This window comes from Carcharodon carcharias, chromosome 24, assembly GCF_017639515.1.
Source record: "Carcharodon carcharias isolate sCarCar2 chromosome 24, sCarCar2.pri, whole genome shotgun sequence".
Lineage (NCBI taxonomy): Eukaryota > Metazoa > Chordata > Chondrichthyes > Lamniformes > Lamnidae > Carcharodon > Carcharodon carcharias.
This window is the reverse complement of record NC_054490.1, coordinates 20,927,330-20,943,330: the sequence shown is the minus strand read 5'-3', so window position 1 is coordinate 20,943,330 and position 16,001 is coordinate 20,927,330. Positions and strand designations below refer to the sequence as shown.

At 43.8% G+C, this 16,001-nt stretch overlaps 1 non-coding gene across 1 annotated transcript; it reads left to right on the top strand.

Moving 5' to 3' along the window:
* The first annotated feature begins 5,000 nt into the window (after positions 1-5,000).
* Positions 5,001-5,073, top strand: trnak-uuu. Its single transcript has one exon. It is a non-coding gene; the product is annotated as a tRNA-Lys (tRNA).
* Positions 5,074-16,001: the final 10,928 nt, after the last annotated feature.

The window sequence follows — 16,001 nt, the reverse complement described above, 5'->3', positions numbered from 1 at the left end:
GATGAGCACTCGAAATGGGTTTGTACATGGGGCTACGATCCTGGAGCTGGGAGAAGGTATTAGAATAGACAGGTACTTGAAGCATGGCAAGGACGCCATAGGCTGAAGTGCCAGGTTTTGTGCTTAACTCTATGACCCAATGACAGTTTTTTTTTTTTGTGAACTGTTTTGACATCAATTCCTATTTAATTCACAGCCACCAATGAGTCCACTCTTCAGGAAATCAGTTCTCAAACACCCGTCCCCCAGGAACGGGCTTGTCGCAATGTGACGCTGGCAGCACCACTCTAGTCCGCTCTTCATTAGCACAGCAGTAGGTCCAGCATGAGAAAATTTGCTGCCGTCGAGATTGAGTCCAGTTCAAGGTTGTGTTTGCATTTAGTGTCCAAGAACACAAGTTGCTGACTGAAACTAAAGAAACGTAACCAACAGACTAAAGAGACTAAGAGGAGCTCACCAACTGAACCTAAAAGGATAAGAGGAAGCCATCATTCCCTTTGTTACAGTGCTGGCTCTTAGAAATATATCTGCAATAAATTCGTGTTCCCAATATATTTTCTCAAGGACTCTCAAATAATTAGTCAATGCAAATTTGAAGGTTAATATTGAAAGTTCTTCCACGAGCATTTCAAACCGGTAAAAACTGTTTGCTCGTCTTCCGTTTCACTCTTATTCCAAATGCAAATTCTTTCCCTCTCCCCTTTCATTCTCCCCTTCCCCAACTTGCCATCTCTCTAATCAATGATATATTTCCTACAATATCATTCTGTGCTTCTTCATTTTATCCCATCTATCACAAACAAGCCTCTGATTCCATCCTCTGCACAATGACATTCTCTAGCACTGCACCCGCATATCTTCACCTCTGCTCGTTGTTACCCATCCCATTGTGCACACTCATACACCCGTCCGTCGCGATGCAAGTGTTGCATTTTTAAACCGAGGTTTGTTAGAAAACAACATCAAAACTCTGGGGGAGTACACTTGCAGAAACTGCTTCGGACCAACCACGCCCAGGATACACGCAAACAGGGGAAAGCCCGTGCTCAACACTCCCCCTCGCTGGTTCTCTCGCCTTTACCCGTCAGCCCACATTTCTCCATCAATTCCACACAATGTCCGTGTTTCAAACAATGTCCTTCACTGTAAAGGATCTCCAACGTCGTGAGGCCTTGGGAGGCCATATGTTAATTAAGATCATATTCCTACTGACCTCGATTTTACCTTCTGTATTGACTGCATCTTCCTGGAATACAGCAGTTTGCCTTCCTTTCTCTTTCAGTTATTAAAACCACCATGTGCATCCACAAACACATGAATTCTTTGCACGTTTAAAAGTAAACCCACACCTGTGCCATTTCTCTCCTGACTTGTGTCCTTCCATCTGCTCCCTCAATGCGCCTCTCTGAACCACACCATTGGATGTGTGTCGAGTTTGAGTATTAAAAGCACCAGTCAATGTAATTGAGATCTCGAAAGCCAATGTCCCCCGAGACATTATCCCCAGATCTCACCAAAGGCTTCACTGTGAACCAGGAAGTTTCAGAACACCAGGCATTCTGGCGCAGTCTCTTCCATTTATAAATCAGTGAAAACGAATTACGGACAAACAGAAAAACAAAACATAGGAAGGTCTGAGTTACCTTTCAGCTCATGTGCCGAATTGCCACCTGTTCCTCACCAATAGGCCCAAGGAACCACAATGCACTTCGTGAGCAAACCCCAGCCCGATGGAATGAATGATTTGTATTACTAAACACGCTGCACAGGAAAGCGTGGGGTAGGGGACAATGCCAAGCATTTGAATGGACACGTTATCCGGTCCAATCTATTTATTACACGGTTAGAGTTGTCAGAATTTACAAAGTTGCTCGGAATTCACTTTCATCCTTTCATGGAAACGGGAACACAGTTTCTCACAATCAACTAACAACAAAAAAATGACATAGTTTTCCCACTCACAAACCATAATATGTTTCCATGATTCATATCATCTCCAACGTTCTAAAGATCCAAAGCAGGAAAGTGAGAGAGGCAGTAGTTGTCACATCTCATGCTCCATTGAGGGAGCCACTCATTTGTTGGGTGAAAGACGAGATAAAGGGAGGCAAACGAGCTGCGTGGGAAGGGAATGATCTGCAGAGGGCCGATTGCGACTGGAGAATGTGAGGAGAGGAGGTATCTCTGTTATGAGGCCCTGGAGAGCGCAGGGGCGGTTGGACAGAAACTGAGGGACGGCGGATAGCTTAGTCATTACAATACCTGACATTGGAACTGAGAGTGCCCGGTTCGGTTGCTGCTTTTCCACTCCCCATGAGGCAAAGGGACATAATTCCTGCTGCCATCTTCTGCTGCTTGAACAATGGCTGAGATTGAGCAGACCCACAATGAAATAGACAGACTTTCAGAAACCGTTGAAACACCAGTGGTACCTCGATCAGAACGCCATTCCTGTTGTTGCATTCAACAGAATGGGAGCCATAGTATTCAGATTTTATGGTATTTACAAGTGAGGAACCAAAATTCGATTACCTGTTCCTGCTGACTATCGAAGGCAAATATTATTCTAAAGGGCGCACTGACTGCTGTCAGTCAGAATACCAGGGGCAAATGCAGCAGCTGGTGGCCAAGTCGGCTTCTCCAATGGTATGTAACTCCACAGTTAATTTCCTACCCGACTCGCACCTTCCTTAGTTGTCCTACTATCCCCTGATTCTCACAGGATCCCGAGAATTTGTCAGCTTCGATCCCGAATTATGATGATCCTGGACGCACGGGCCTCCTGTGTCAAGAATTTAAAAGCTTCACAGGCACCTGCACCCTGGGACATCCGCCTTGAATTAAATTTCTCATTCACATTGTCATTGAGCATATGTCCTCGCTTCTTCCTCCTCTCCACTACCCTCCGTCTCCCCTCCTCGAAAATCCATTCCACCTCACCCCCAGCACCTTCAACACCACCTTCCCCTCCCCTCCCCCTCACCCTTCCACATCCCCATTTCAAGACCCCACTCTCCGCCACCTCACACACTCCCCCTCCCAAAACTCCCCACCTGTTTCCCGACCACCTCTCCACCTCCATCTCCACCTCACCCCATCCACCCATTCCGCTCAATCCCCATCTTCCATGCACACCCTACCCCCCACCCCCCCACACCCCCACACCTTTCCCATCATTTCACAGTGTCCCCTACCATGGCCACACTCGCCCTCTTCCCATAGCCTCCACACTCTACATGCCGGCTGCTCCACCTCTCCACCTCCAGCCCTCGATCAGTGCAGCGAGATTCATTGTTAGAATGGATCAGTTGGTAAAAGAGCCTGTTCAGTAGACACGAGATGCCGAGAGAGTGCCTCTCAACTTGTCTCAGAATGAACGTTTTCAATATTCCCCCAAAGGGGAGAGCCTCAGCAGTTGATGTGCAACGTTTTAGCTGAGAAAAACTTTCGAGATTGTGACATCTTTTGATTTTGTGAGATTTTGACACCTTTTGATGATCTGCTCCTATCACTGCTTGCTTGTCCCTACAACATCAACCCCTCCTAGACTTCTCCCCACCCCACACCTCCCACCCCCCCTTCCCCCCTCCCCCCCCCCCCCCCCACCAGTACCCCCCCCCCCCCCAACTTAAACCAGTTTATATTTCACCCCTCTCCTTGCAAAGAAAAATCAGTTCTGTTGAAGGGTCATGAGGACTCAAAACGTCAACTCGTTTCTTCTCCGCCGATGCTGCCAGACCTGCTGAGTTTTTCCAGGTAATTCCATTTTTGTTTTGGATTTCCAGCATCCGCAGTTTTTTGTTTTAAATTTTGTTTTGATCTTCGAGATTGTGTGGTCAGTGAAGGGAAATAACTCAAAATGGTCCACGGTATTTTTTGAGCACAATATAACTGGTGGGCTGCAGTGCTTCAAGAAAGCAGCTCAACACCAACTTTCTCAAGAGTGACTAGGATTGGACAATATCTGTTAGCTCAGCTAGCGAAGCCCACATCTCGCAAATGAATGAAAAATACTTAATAGTATTCCGGATGTACAGATTTTAGGAGATATATTTACCGACCAGTTGGTGACGGGAACTGAGAAAGAGCCACCCACCACCCCCACCCCCCCACCCCATCCCCCACAAGGATGATTTGAATGATCATTATGAGTACATTCCCTTCGGTAAATGCGACTGGATGGTGGTGAGGAGGAAGGATAATAAATGAGCGTATTGTAATTTTAAATCAATTAACTGCCCTATGACATGTCATTGCCACAACTTAGACAGTGACACCCAAATCGCCTTTTTACTTTCAAAGTCGGTGACATCACACTTTCCCACCTCCAAGAACAAATGACTTCTTTGTCTTCACCTGAAATCCACACTTCCTTCGGTTTCTAATTTACTGATGTTATTTCTGAAAATACATGTCACTCCTGATATAATGTCAGCCTTCAAATCATGGAGGCTCCAATGCAATACTTCTTACTATGCAATTAATCTAGCATGCAGCACAATTTTGTTTTTGGGATACCATGCCAAATCCGACAACAGCAGATAGCTCAAATTGGAATTAAAAATCTAATCTTGGCCTTGAGACCAGTGCCACAAAAACCTATCTGGTGCACTGATGCCTTTTAGGGATGAAAATATGCTGTCCTCATCTGGCCTGGCCTATGTCTGCATCCAGGCCCACATTAAAATTTTGGTTGAAACTTAAACATGCCTCCTGAACAAGGTTAGGCTCTAAATATTGACCTAGCCAGTGATGCATATGCTACAAACACATTCTAAAAACAGTTGTCACATCACATGCTACCACTTTGACAGATCGAGTAAATGGTGCAGCAAGAAGATTGATGAAAGACAAGCCAAAGCGAGGGAATGGGGCTGTTGGTTTTGGAATGTTCTGTCGGCCACGGATTTGTTTGGAATGTAATGAAAAATAAAAGACCAGGTGTGTGCAAAACCTGTTGTGAGACATTCAAGAGCGCTATGCGAAAAGGAGCCCTTGAAGCCTGGATAGCTCAGTCGGTAGAGCATCAGACTTTTAATCTGAGGGCCCAGGTTTCAAGTCCTTGTTCGGGTGCTGCTGTTTAGCCTATAAGCCTCAAGTCTGTCTGAAAAGGCCCATAGCTATAAGGAGGTCTTTTTCAATGTGACTGTCCAGTGTGTGCTTTGCCAGAGATCTATTAAATCATTTTTCCCCCTTTCGAAGGGTCAGAGGGAATCGAAACGTTAACTCTGTTTCTCTCTCCGCAGTTAAATGCTAGACCTACTGAGTTTTAGCAGCATTTTCTGGTTTTGATGTCTTTGAATTGCATTGTTGCCTCATCGCCAGTGTAACTGTGAGTCAGATTAATTTGCGGACTTTCGTAGTTAGTACAGTATTAATTTTGTGTTCTCAATTTTTCTTCCAGTAAAAGGTGTTTAATTTTAGTTTTATAGAAGAAAAGAATATTGAAAATCGGTGGTCTTATTACTACTGACATGAAATCCTGCATCTTAAAAATTGCAATAATGCCTTGTCACAGTTGTTTCAAGTTTCACTCTGAGATTTGAATAATTCAGCATTTGTCTTTGTCTGTGTCGTAATAATTGTCGAAATTTTAAGCCACCCGTGAAACGCTAAAAAGCAAATATTTCCATCCAGGTTTTCTTACTGACCCCAACTGATGCACATTTAGAGCCACATTTTTTAAACTTTGTCTCCGTTTCAGCAGCTTCAATGATTTGCTCTCCCTTTCAGAATGTCGTTAGGCATTTTGCCCTGGCGCCATTTTTTTTTTGCTTTTGGAGTTGGCTCTTGATTGGCCGAGTTATGGTAACTCTTCAGGCTCGGGAAAAGGGGTCTTTCCCGATATGTAACCATGTTTTACACTAAAGGGACAGCGATAGATCGATTAATCATTCGTCTGAGGCCAATACGAAGAAGCATTATGCAAATTGTGCTCTGAATTAACCCATTGAAAAGCGGAATGGTGCTGCCGAATCTGCAATTCTTGCACCCCAGCTTACGACAATGCAGGTGGTGCTCTGAGGAATGTTTGAAAGAATATCAGAAATAGGGGCAAGAGTAGCAACCCACTGACGTTTATGACTGTTCCTGCTTTAAATATGGTCATGGCTTGTCTGGTATACAAATGTCACCCTCCTGAACTGTCTTCGTGTCCCTTTCTCCTGACAGGACACCCCGGGATATTGAAAACTGCTTGAGTAGAATGAGCGCTGTTCCACCGTGTGAAAAATGCAAAATCTGCCGATTATAGGGCAATATTTCCAGGTCTCCTGTCAGAACAAAGGGTATGAGGACCGTTCAGGAAGGTGACATTGAGATAAGTGATGAGCCATGACCATGTTGAATGTTGCAACAATCCGTTACTGCTCCTATTTGCGATATTCTTACAGAAACAGATCAGAGCGACAAGAAAGTTGCATTTACCTCGGAGCGGAAGGAGTGCACATTCCAATGTTTTAATGGGTTAATCGAGAAGACAATTTACAAACTACCGGTTCCGATAGCCAGAAATTTGTTCAAATGAAGAGCATACTAATGGAGATTTATTTGGTGTTAAAGTTGTGAAATCAGGAAAAATTATACAGCCTGTCCTGTAGAACAGAAACGTCTAATCCAATCAAGGGTCCAGTGAGGGAGAAGTGTTTATAAAAGAACTCTAGCTGTAAATTTAAAAGAAATTGGCGGAAACACATCACTCGCAATGGGGCACTTTGAGATGGATGGGAAATCCAACATCAGCTGTTTAAACTGGAGACTTGCAGGCCAGAGGGATTACCAACCGAACAAGGATTCGAACCCTAGACATTCAGATTAAAAGAGTGATAATATACCGACTGGCCCAAAATACTCAAACCCTCCTCAAAAGAAAATACCTCCATTCCTGGCATCAACCTTTTGAACGTTACCTTGACTTTCTCCAATGCCAGTGTATCTTTCTTGAGGTAAGGGGACCAGAACTGTCCACGGTGTTCCAGTTTTGGTCAAAATAGTGCCTTGTATAGCTTTAGCGAGACTTCCCTATATTTATATTCCATTCTCTTTGAAATAAAGTTCAACATAACACCTGCCTTAGCTATCACCTGCTGAATTTGTATGCCAACTTTTTGGCATTAATGCGCGAGGACCCCAAATCCCTCTGTGCTGCAGCTTTCTTCAGTCTTTCTCCACTAAGGTAATATTCAGCACCTCCATTCCTCCTGCAAAATGCATCAACTCGCACTTTTGCACATTAATTTCCATCTGTCACGCTTTTGTCCACTCACCTGTCCGTGTATACACACCTGTAGACAATTGGTGTCATCCTCGCAACTTGCCAACTCACCCATTTTTGTGCTGTAAAATACCTGCTGTTGGAATGAACCACAGCCTCGCGGTTTTGCCTCATCTAGGCCCTGCACTTTCACCGACGCAGAGCTTCGTGTCCATGAATAACCCTTTTAGGTGAGGCTTTGATTTTTCCCCCTGACGAAATCGTTCCTAACACTCAACTTAAAACCCCCGAGGACACAGCCCAACTCCTTCAACGCAGGAAAGCCTGTGGACTTAGCGACCATTGTGGAGAATGGCACAGTGTTCTAGAAGGCATTTTGGATAGAGAGATGGCAGCTTTATTCATCAAGCCTTTGCTGCAAGGAGGAGATAGGACGCAGCTCAGAAATAGGACATAGTGTTTGGCTGGTGTTCATGAATAAATTCAAAGATTTACCACTGAAAGTTTGCAGCAACACAAACTTGTTTTAAAATTAACCTCAACAGCTCAGTCAACCACCTAACTCTGCACCCACATTTTGTGATAGGTTTGGAAAACTGGAAAAAAAAATCATCCCAAAACGAATATGAACCCAAGAGAAATGCAAGAAGAGTTACCCATTCCTGCTCCAGAAATTAGGGTTGCTGGAATCCAGTATTCCCTCTGAAATCTGCAATCGCTGTCACAAAATGCAGCATTTCATCCAAATGAAATTCTATCCAGGCCCAGGAGTCTATATATATAAGGAAAAGCGGGATTCAATCCCAGCAGACCTATGAGAATCTGACAAATCAAGATTCTCTTCCTGTTAACCTAGGGCCATCTCAAAGTTTCAGATCCCCTCCTTCGAAAGACAAGAAATCTCTGATGCTTTTTTTTGAAAGACAAGTTTCACTTCCTTCGGCTATAGGATGAAGCCATAAATTTAGATTTTCCTACAGAAGAGTCATACGGACCCGAAGCATTAACTCTGTTTCTCTCTCGGCAGCTGCTGCCACACCTCCGTTTTGTTTCCAGAAATTCCTGTTTTTTTGTTATTTCAGACTGCTAGCATCTTCATTCTTTTGCTTTTATATTGCAAAAAAAAAAAAGAATTCACTTCCTTTTGCAGTAAAAAGATATTTTACAAGAAAACAGGATTTGAATTACCGTTCAATTTACAGGATTCCCCCCCGCCACCCACCCCTCGGCACCCCCCCACCCACCACCCCCCCCCCCACCCCCCCACCACCACCACCACCACCCACCCCCCCTCCCCCCCCCACCGCCCTTGATAAGGAAAAGGCTGAATTTTTTTAAACGTTTACAACTTCATCCGCCCAACTCCACCAGCAGGAACAGTTGGATTCTCCAGCGTGAAAAATGAACATACAAACACTGATCAGGAGTAGGCCATTATGAACCCCACGCCCCCAGCTCCCCTCTACACCCGCACCACCCCCCCCCACCCCCCAACACACACACACACACACACACACACACAAACACTCACCTCGCCACTCCTCCGACCTCGAGCATGTGCCAGTGTTCAATAAGATCATGGCTGGCCTGATAGCCTCAAATCTGCACTCTGGCCTGCCCAACAATCTTTCACCGCATTGCTTGTCCATTTTCTTAGCACCCCTGCCTTTAAAACATTCAAACACTTTACTCCCGCGGCCAATTCAGGCAAAGAGTTCCAAAGGCTTATGCCCCTGTGAGAAAAATAAGGTTATTTGCCTCCTCTATGTTTTAAATGAGCGACTACTTATTTTTAAACAGCGACACCTAGTTCTAGATTCTCACAGAAGAGGAAACATCATCCCCTCATCCACCCGGTCAAGCACCCTCAGGATGTTAGAGGTTTCAATCGAGTCATCTCTTACTCTTCTAAACTCCAGTCCAAACATTCCTCATTAGAAAACATGTGCATTCCACTTGTTAGTCTGCTAAAATCTCACTGAACTATTGCCAACTCATTAACATCCTTCATTAAGTAAACTGAAGAATACTGTACATTGGACATTGGCCTTCCTCGCAATCAAATCGACTGTCCATTTTCCCCTCCCCACAAATACCTTCCAAAGATGACAAGTGGGGAAGGGGAGCAGGGTAGGTGAAAGATCAACCAGGGAGGTTGCCCCCATCAACCGGTGTTAGAACAGGCACATGAGGAAGGGCCTGACCCAATCCACCAACAAACTCTGCCTTCTCTACCACCATCAGCACCCTTGTCCACTTGACATCAGCCCGCCTCTTCTTTTACTCCACACCCTCTCTGCGCTGTGGTAAGCCGCAGCCTGGGAGGCACTGGGCCGCAGTATGCTTTGGTAACACCCTCTCTTCCACAGAGAACCCATCTTGCCCACCGCCATTCGCCCAATGTCTCAGAAGTAAGCGGGCTGTCAATCGCGGGCCCCGCCCCTCGACCGGCCACGCCCACCGACACGACCATTTCAGCACATTCCGAAAAGAGAGTGTGCTGGGTTGGGGGGGTGGGGGGGGGGGGGGGGGGGGGGGTGGGTGGGTGCGGTTTGTTCGATGATTAGCACCTCAAAGCTTGTAGTTGGCAGACTATCTCAGCAAATTGTTAAAATTTTCCTCGTACTATAACAGATCATCTTTTGTATTGCGTTCGCAATTTAAATATCAGCCCATTATGTTCCCCCATCTTAAAATGGCAACAAATAGAACCGTCCATGACTGTGGACTCCACCATTTAAAGAAATATGGTGTACATATCAAAGTGTGGCCCAATCTCCTCACACGCTTCTTATCTACAATCTCCTGATAAGTTTTTAAACCAAGGTTATTTCACATTTAACTGGAATAATTTAAGATTCTCTAAATATGGATCTCTTCAATACCTTAGATGTACATTATAAATTGCAGATCCTGTAACCCCCTTCTGAAATAAAGGAGGATTGCTTCACAGTAGAACACTCAAAAAGGAGATGAATTGGAATGATCCATCTGAAAAGTCGGTGACTAATTCCGAACTTTGATCTCTTTAATTATGATTTTCCAAATATTATTACATAATAAGAGCTTTAATCACGAACCTTGTTTAATTTATTAAAAATTGGAGAACAAATAGTTTAAGTGTAAAGCGTTTAAGTAATGAAATGTATTTTCGTGACGCCCCCCTCCTCAGAGCGACGAGTTGAGATTGACTCGGTTCCACTGACAAAAGGGTTTCAGATGAATGATATAGCACCTCCCCCACACCCACCACCTCCCCACCCCTCCCGCACACACACCTTGCATAAATTGATGACAAGCATATTTACAAACTCAGCAACATGTGTGCTCTACGTTCTTCTTGAAGTTTGGTTCCTTCGTGTAGGCAATAATCAAACTTTATGGTTGGAAGCCTGAGGGTTCATCAACAGGAAGGAAAGTGGAGTTAATTGATTTATGGAACATCTGCCATGAATGGTAGAGAAGCCTCCATGAGTCGAAGGTCGTTATCCCTGCTTCTATTGCTTAAGCTTTCGTTGCCATCGAACGGTGGTGCATTGTTAATATCACTGAGATGCTAATCCAGTGATCCAGTCTAATGCTCTGAGGACATATTGGAATTTAATGGTGGGCAGTGGAATTTAAATTCACTTGTCTATGCTGCCTTGTGCAAAAGTATAAGTTTTGAAACAAGAACAGAATTACCTGGAAAAACTCAGCAGGTCTGGCAGCATCGGCGGAGAAGAAAAGAGTCGACATTTCGAGTCCTCATGACCCTTCGACAGAACTTGAGTTCGAGTCCAGGAAATTCTGTTTTTGTTTTGGATTTCCAGCATCTGCAGTTTTTTTGTTTTTATCTCTGTATAAGTTTTGACTTGGTTCTGTTTGACATCGCAGCATGGAACAAAGGTAAAAATATTCAGATGAGCTATCCAAAAGTATGCCCTCCTACAGTGAATGAAGACGGTCAATTCCAAATAAAAGCAGAGTGTGATGAGGGTATGACAGGCAAGAGCATATTTTGATGCCAAATTCCTTTAAAACCCCTCTAGGCCCTGCAACCCTCCCTGTCTCTACAAAAACCTCCACTCCTATCACCCACACTGCGCTTGCACCCTCATATAGCCCAGACAACATACTATAAGCAATCTCAGGCCTTATCTTTGCATACTTTTCAACGCCATACAAAAAAAGTTTCCTCAAATTTCTCACAAATACTGTATGCCTTTCTACATCTGTTAGCTCTGCCAGTCAAATAAAATCTCGCTATGTCTTTAACCCCTCTAGTAGTTGCAACCCTCCCTACGGCTATACAATCGGTCAGCCCTTCCCTGTATCTTGCAACATCTTCAGGCCCTAAAATGTGACCTATAACCATCTAGTAATTCAGAAGCTACAACCCTTCCGAACTCTATAACGTCCTCCACCCAATAAAACCCTCCCTATCTCTGTAACCTGCTCCAGCACCTTAAATCCTCCCAGTCACTGAAACATTCTTCAAATGCTAGAGCGCTCCAAATACCTGTATATTCTTCCAGCCCTACAACCGTCCCTGCCTATGTAATCGCATCCAGCCACTACAACTATCTCACTGTCAGAAAACATCAGCTGCCACTACAAGTCTCCATAACTCGTTAAAATCCACAATCAACCAACATCCTAACTATTACTGCAACCTCCTCCAGCCGCATAACCATCATATCTCTGTAAATCCCTCCAGTCCTTACCACCCTCCCTATCTACGTTAGCTCGTCCAGCTCCTGTAACCCTCCTATCTCTGTAACATCTTCCAACTCCTACAACCCACTATCTCTGTAATCTCCTCCAACCCCTACTCACTTAGGATGTCTGTAACGTCCACCAGCCGCCCAGAACAGCCCTATCTCTGTAACTTCCTTCAGTCCCCACAATTAACCTTATCTCTGTAACCCCTTCTAACCCCTATCACCCTCCCTACCTCCGTAACCTCTTCTAAACCCCACAAACTTTCTGATCTCTGTAACCACCTCCAGCCCCGACAACCTTTAATCTACTTCAAACCCGTGATTCCTTAAAACTTTGCTAATGCTGACAGATTTCTAGACACAAATTGGCTGCAACACTTTCTATAAAACTATAATAACTACTTTTTTTAGAAAAGCCATTAAGTATTGGTATTTTAATTTTGTCGTGAAATGTAAGTTTTCCTTGGTTAGCTATTCCACAATTAGTGCATCAAGACATGCATTCTCACAAAATACAAAATTGCTGGAAGGAGATTTTTTTTTAATAATATTCAGACTGGACCGTGTTCAGTAGTAATCAAGGCACTGTGGTTTAGGGGTTATATGGCTGGACTAATAATCCAGGGTTCAGTGGTTTAGGGTTTATGTCACTGGAGTAACAGTCCAGGCTACAATAATATAGGGATCATGTTACCGGACTAATAGCCCAGGGTACAGGAGTGTAGGTGTTATATTACTAAAGTAATAATCAATGATTCAGGAATATAGAGGCTATGTTAATGGACTAACAATCCAGTCTACAGTAGTGTAGGTGTTATGCCACTAGACTAATTATCCACATTGCAGACGTGGCTGGCCTATGTTCCTTTGCTAATAACCCAATGTGCAGTGGTGTAGGGATTAATATTATTAATATTATTATATTAATAATATATAGAGTAGATTAGCCGAGAGGTATTGGTACTGCATGAATAATCCAGGGTACAGTTGTGTAGATCGTATGTTAGTTGACTAATAACTCATGGAACAGTTGTTTTGGGTTTATGTTATATGACTAATAATCCAGGATACAGTAGTACAGAAGTTATGTTACTGGACTAAAAATCCAATGTGTTGGGGTTATTTCACTGGAATGTTAATCCAGGGAAAAGTGTTTCAACGGTTATGTTACTGTACTAATAACACAGGGAAGAGTAGTACAGCGGTTCGTTTACTGAACACATAATGCAGCGCACAGCATGCTAGTGGTTATGTTACTGGGCTAATAAAACAGGCTACAGTAGTTGAGGGATTATTTAATTGGACAAACAATTCAGGGTACATTGGTTTTGGGATCATTTTTACTGGACTAGTAATCCAGAGTACAATAGTGTAGTGGTTATTGTGTAGGATTTATAATCCAGAGCAAAGTAATGTGAGTGTCATGTTACTGGAGTAATGCTCTACATTACAATACTGCAGCGGTTGTGTTATTGGATTAAGAATCTAGGGTGTAGCAGTGTAGATTATTTTTTACATATTTATGGGCTATGGTCGTCACTGGCTAGGTCACCATTTTTTCCCATCCCTAGTTTCCCTTGAGAAGGTAGTGGTGAGCCGCATTCTTGTTCCACTGCGGTCCCTGCCGTGTAGGTGCACCCACATTGATGTAAGGGATGGAGCTGCAGATTTGTGATCCAGCGATAGTGAAGCAGCTGCATGTATTTCCAAGTCAGGATGGTGAATGGTTAAGAGGGGATCTTCCAGCGGATGATGTTTCTAACAATCGCTTACCATTAATGCATTATCATTAGTGGTCGAGGACACTTCACTGTCTACTGAAATAAAGTAAACGAAGCTGCATCAATGTTAAAATTATTAATTTATTCATGTTAAACACATATCAAGGCAACCGTGTTCTAAATGTTCACTAGGTTCAAAGCATAATGAATAATCAGTTGTTAAAAGAAACCAGTTGGGTGTGTTCTTTCTGTTTGCCCAACAGAACGTAGGTTTCCATGCAAATAGATTCACGCTTTTATTTAAATTTCCAAAAAAATAAATAAATCACCGATTACACGCTTTGAACAGAAGTACAACATTTGAGACTTTTCCCCTGCATTCTGTATGGAACCAACACTAGAATACAAATTGGCTCAAGCACAAGTTGGATTCTCAGTGCAGTAACGTCAACACAGAAAACTCTCATCAACATCCAAAGCTGGCCATTAACAAGTCCAGGCAGTGGTCGATCGATGTTGTCATCTGACCCAACAGCCTGCCCCTTTTCTGTTCCAATGCCCTAGGCCGGCTGTCCCTGGAGAGCAAGCACACAGTGGATGCTGGTATTTTTGAGGCGTTTGAGGCTCATTGGGCACCGCCGGGACTCGGGTGTTTTACTGACACTGTTACTCACATTTTCCTGTAATGTTTGTTATTTTTCTTTAAGATTTTTGTTTGTTTTTGCAGTTTCCCTTTCGGGACATGCCTTTTACTTTGTCTCTAACTTGTTAATTTAGCCGATTTGGTTGACTCAAAAGAGTTACACGGAATAAAAAAGCCGTAAAGAATTTGTTATTTCAGTCAATTTGAAGGAGAGAACGTGAACGTAGCTGACAAAAGAGGCATGTCGAAGTTTTTCGCCTTGCAATCATCAGTCAGTTGGTAGTCTTGCAAAGTGACCTGAACTTCTAAATGTCTATTTTCTTAGTCCAAGTTGTTCCTTACAATTTAGGCGAAAATTTCGCTGAAGACTTTGGGCTGACCATATCCAAAAGTTAGAGATAATGCCTGAATATTCATGGAGATGAACTTGAAACACTGTGGTGTGCTTTTAACTTTGAGCTCTGCATTGAAGCGTATGAGATCAGAAGGGATATATTACACATGCGGCAGGTCTGCACTGGAAGGGAATTTTGGGAATCCAGGAATGGACTGATGAATCCATAGTAATCAGAATGCACTGACGGCCTACATGACAATTGCCCCATTGTCCCCGTCAAGCGACATTCCTCTTACATAACGGAATTGTGGGCAACATATTTGCTAAATGATTTGCACAACATGCAACTGTTTTCTTCGAATTTGTTCATGGGAGGCGGGCCTCACTGGTTTTGCAAGCGTTTGTTGTCTATCCCTAATTCTCGTTCTTCAGAGGGCAGTAAAGAGTCAAGCACCTTGCTGTTGGTCTGGAGTCACATGTAGGCCATGCCAGGAAAGTACGGCAGATTTCCTCCCTGAAAGCACATGAGTGAATCAGATGGGTTTTTACGACAATCAACGATGGTTTCGTGGTCATCATTAGTCATTTTTATATTCCAAACTTTCATGAATTCAAATTTCGCCATCTGCCATGGAGGGATTCGAACCAGAGTCTGCACACCATTAGCCTGGGCCTCTGCAGTAAAAGTCCAGTGTCAACAGCTCTATGTCACCACATTCCCCAACGTGACGTGAGAAAACGTTTTCAAACAACGAATCTTTCCGGTTTTGAATGCACTGCCTGGAAGTGTGGTGGAGACAGGTAAAATTAAGGCATTCAGGAGGGCATTTAATGATTATTTGAAGGGGAACAATGCGCATGGGTTCCAGGGAAAAGGCAGGGCAATGGCACTAAGTGATAATGCTCATTTGGAGATCGGGTAGCAAATGCAATAGTCCAAAGGTATCCTTCTGTGCCGCAACAATTCTGACATATCATCAAAACTTGCCAGGCTTTATAAAACACCAACTGGTCGTCTGCAACAGTAACCGCGAGTAATACTGGCAGGGGAATATATGCAAGTAAGCGATGGTTCAGCATTCGGGAACGTTTTGGGCTACATTCACCCGTGTAGTGAGACGGACTTCATCGTGCATCCCTGGGCCACCAGCATCTCAAAAGGTGAGTCCAATCGCTTTAACCTCTCTGGAGCTGTGTTTATCTTTTCAACCTATAGGCGAACCAACATTGGAAACACCTGAAATGAACACGGCAGTAATAGTGACCTTTCCTGTGAGTTTGAAAATCACGCATAGTCTCACTACACGAAAGAGATGTCAGAGGTGAATCTCGGCATGCGTGATGGAACAGATAGAAACCAGATTTTCAGCCCCATCTTCAAGTT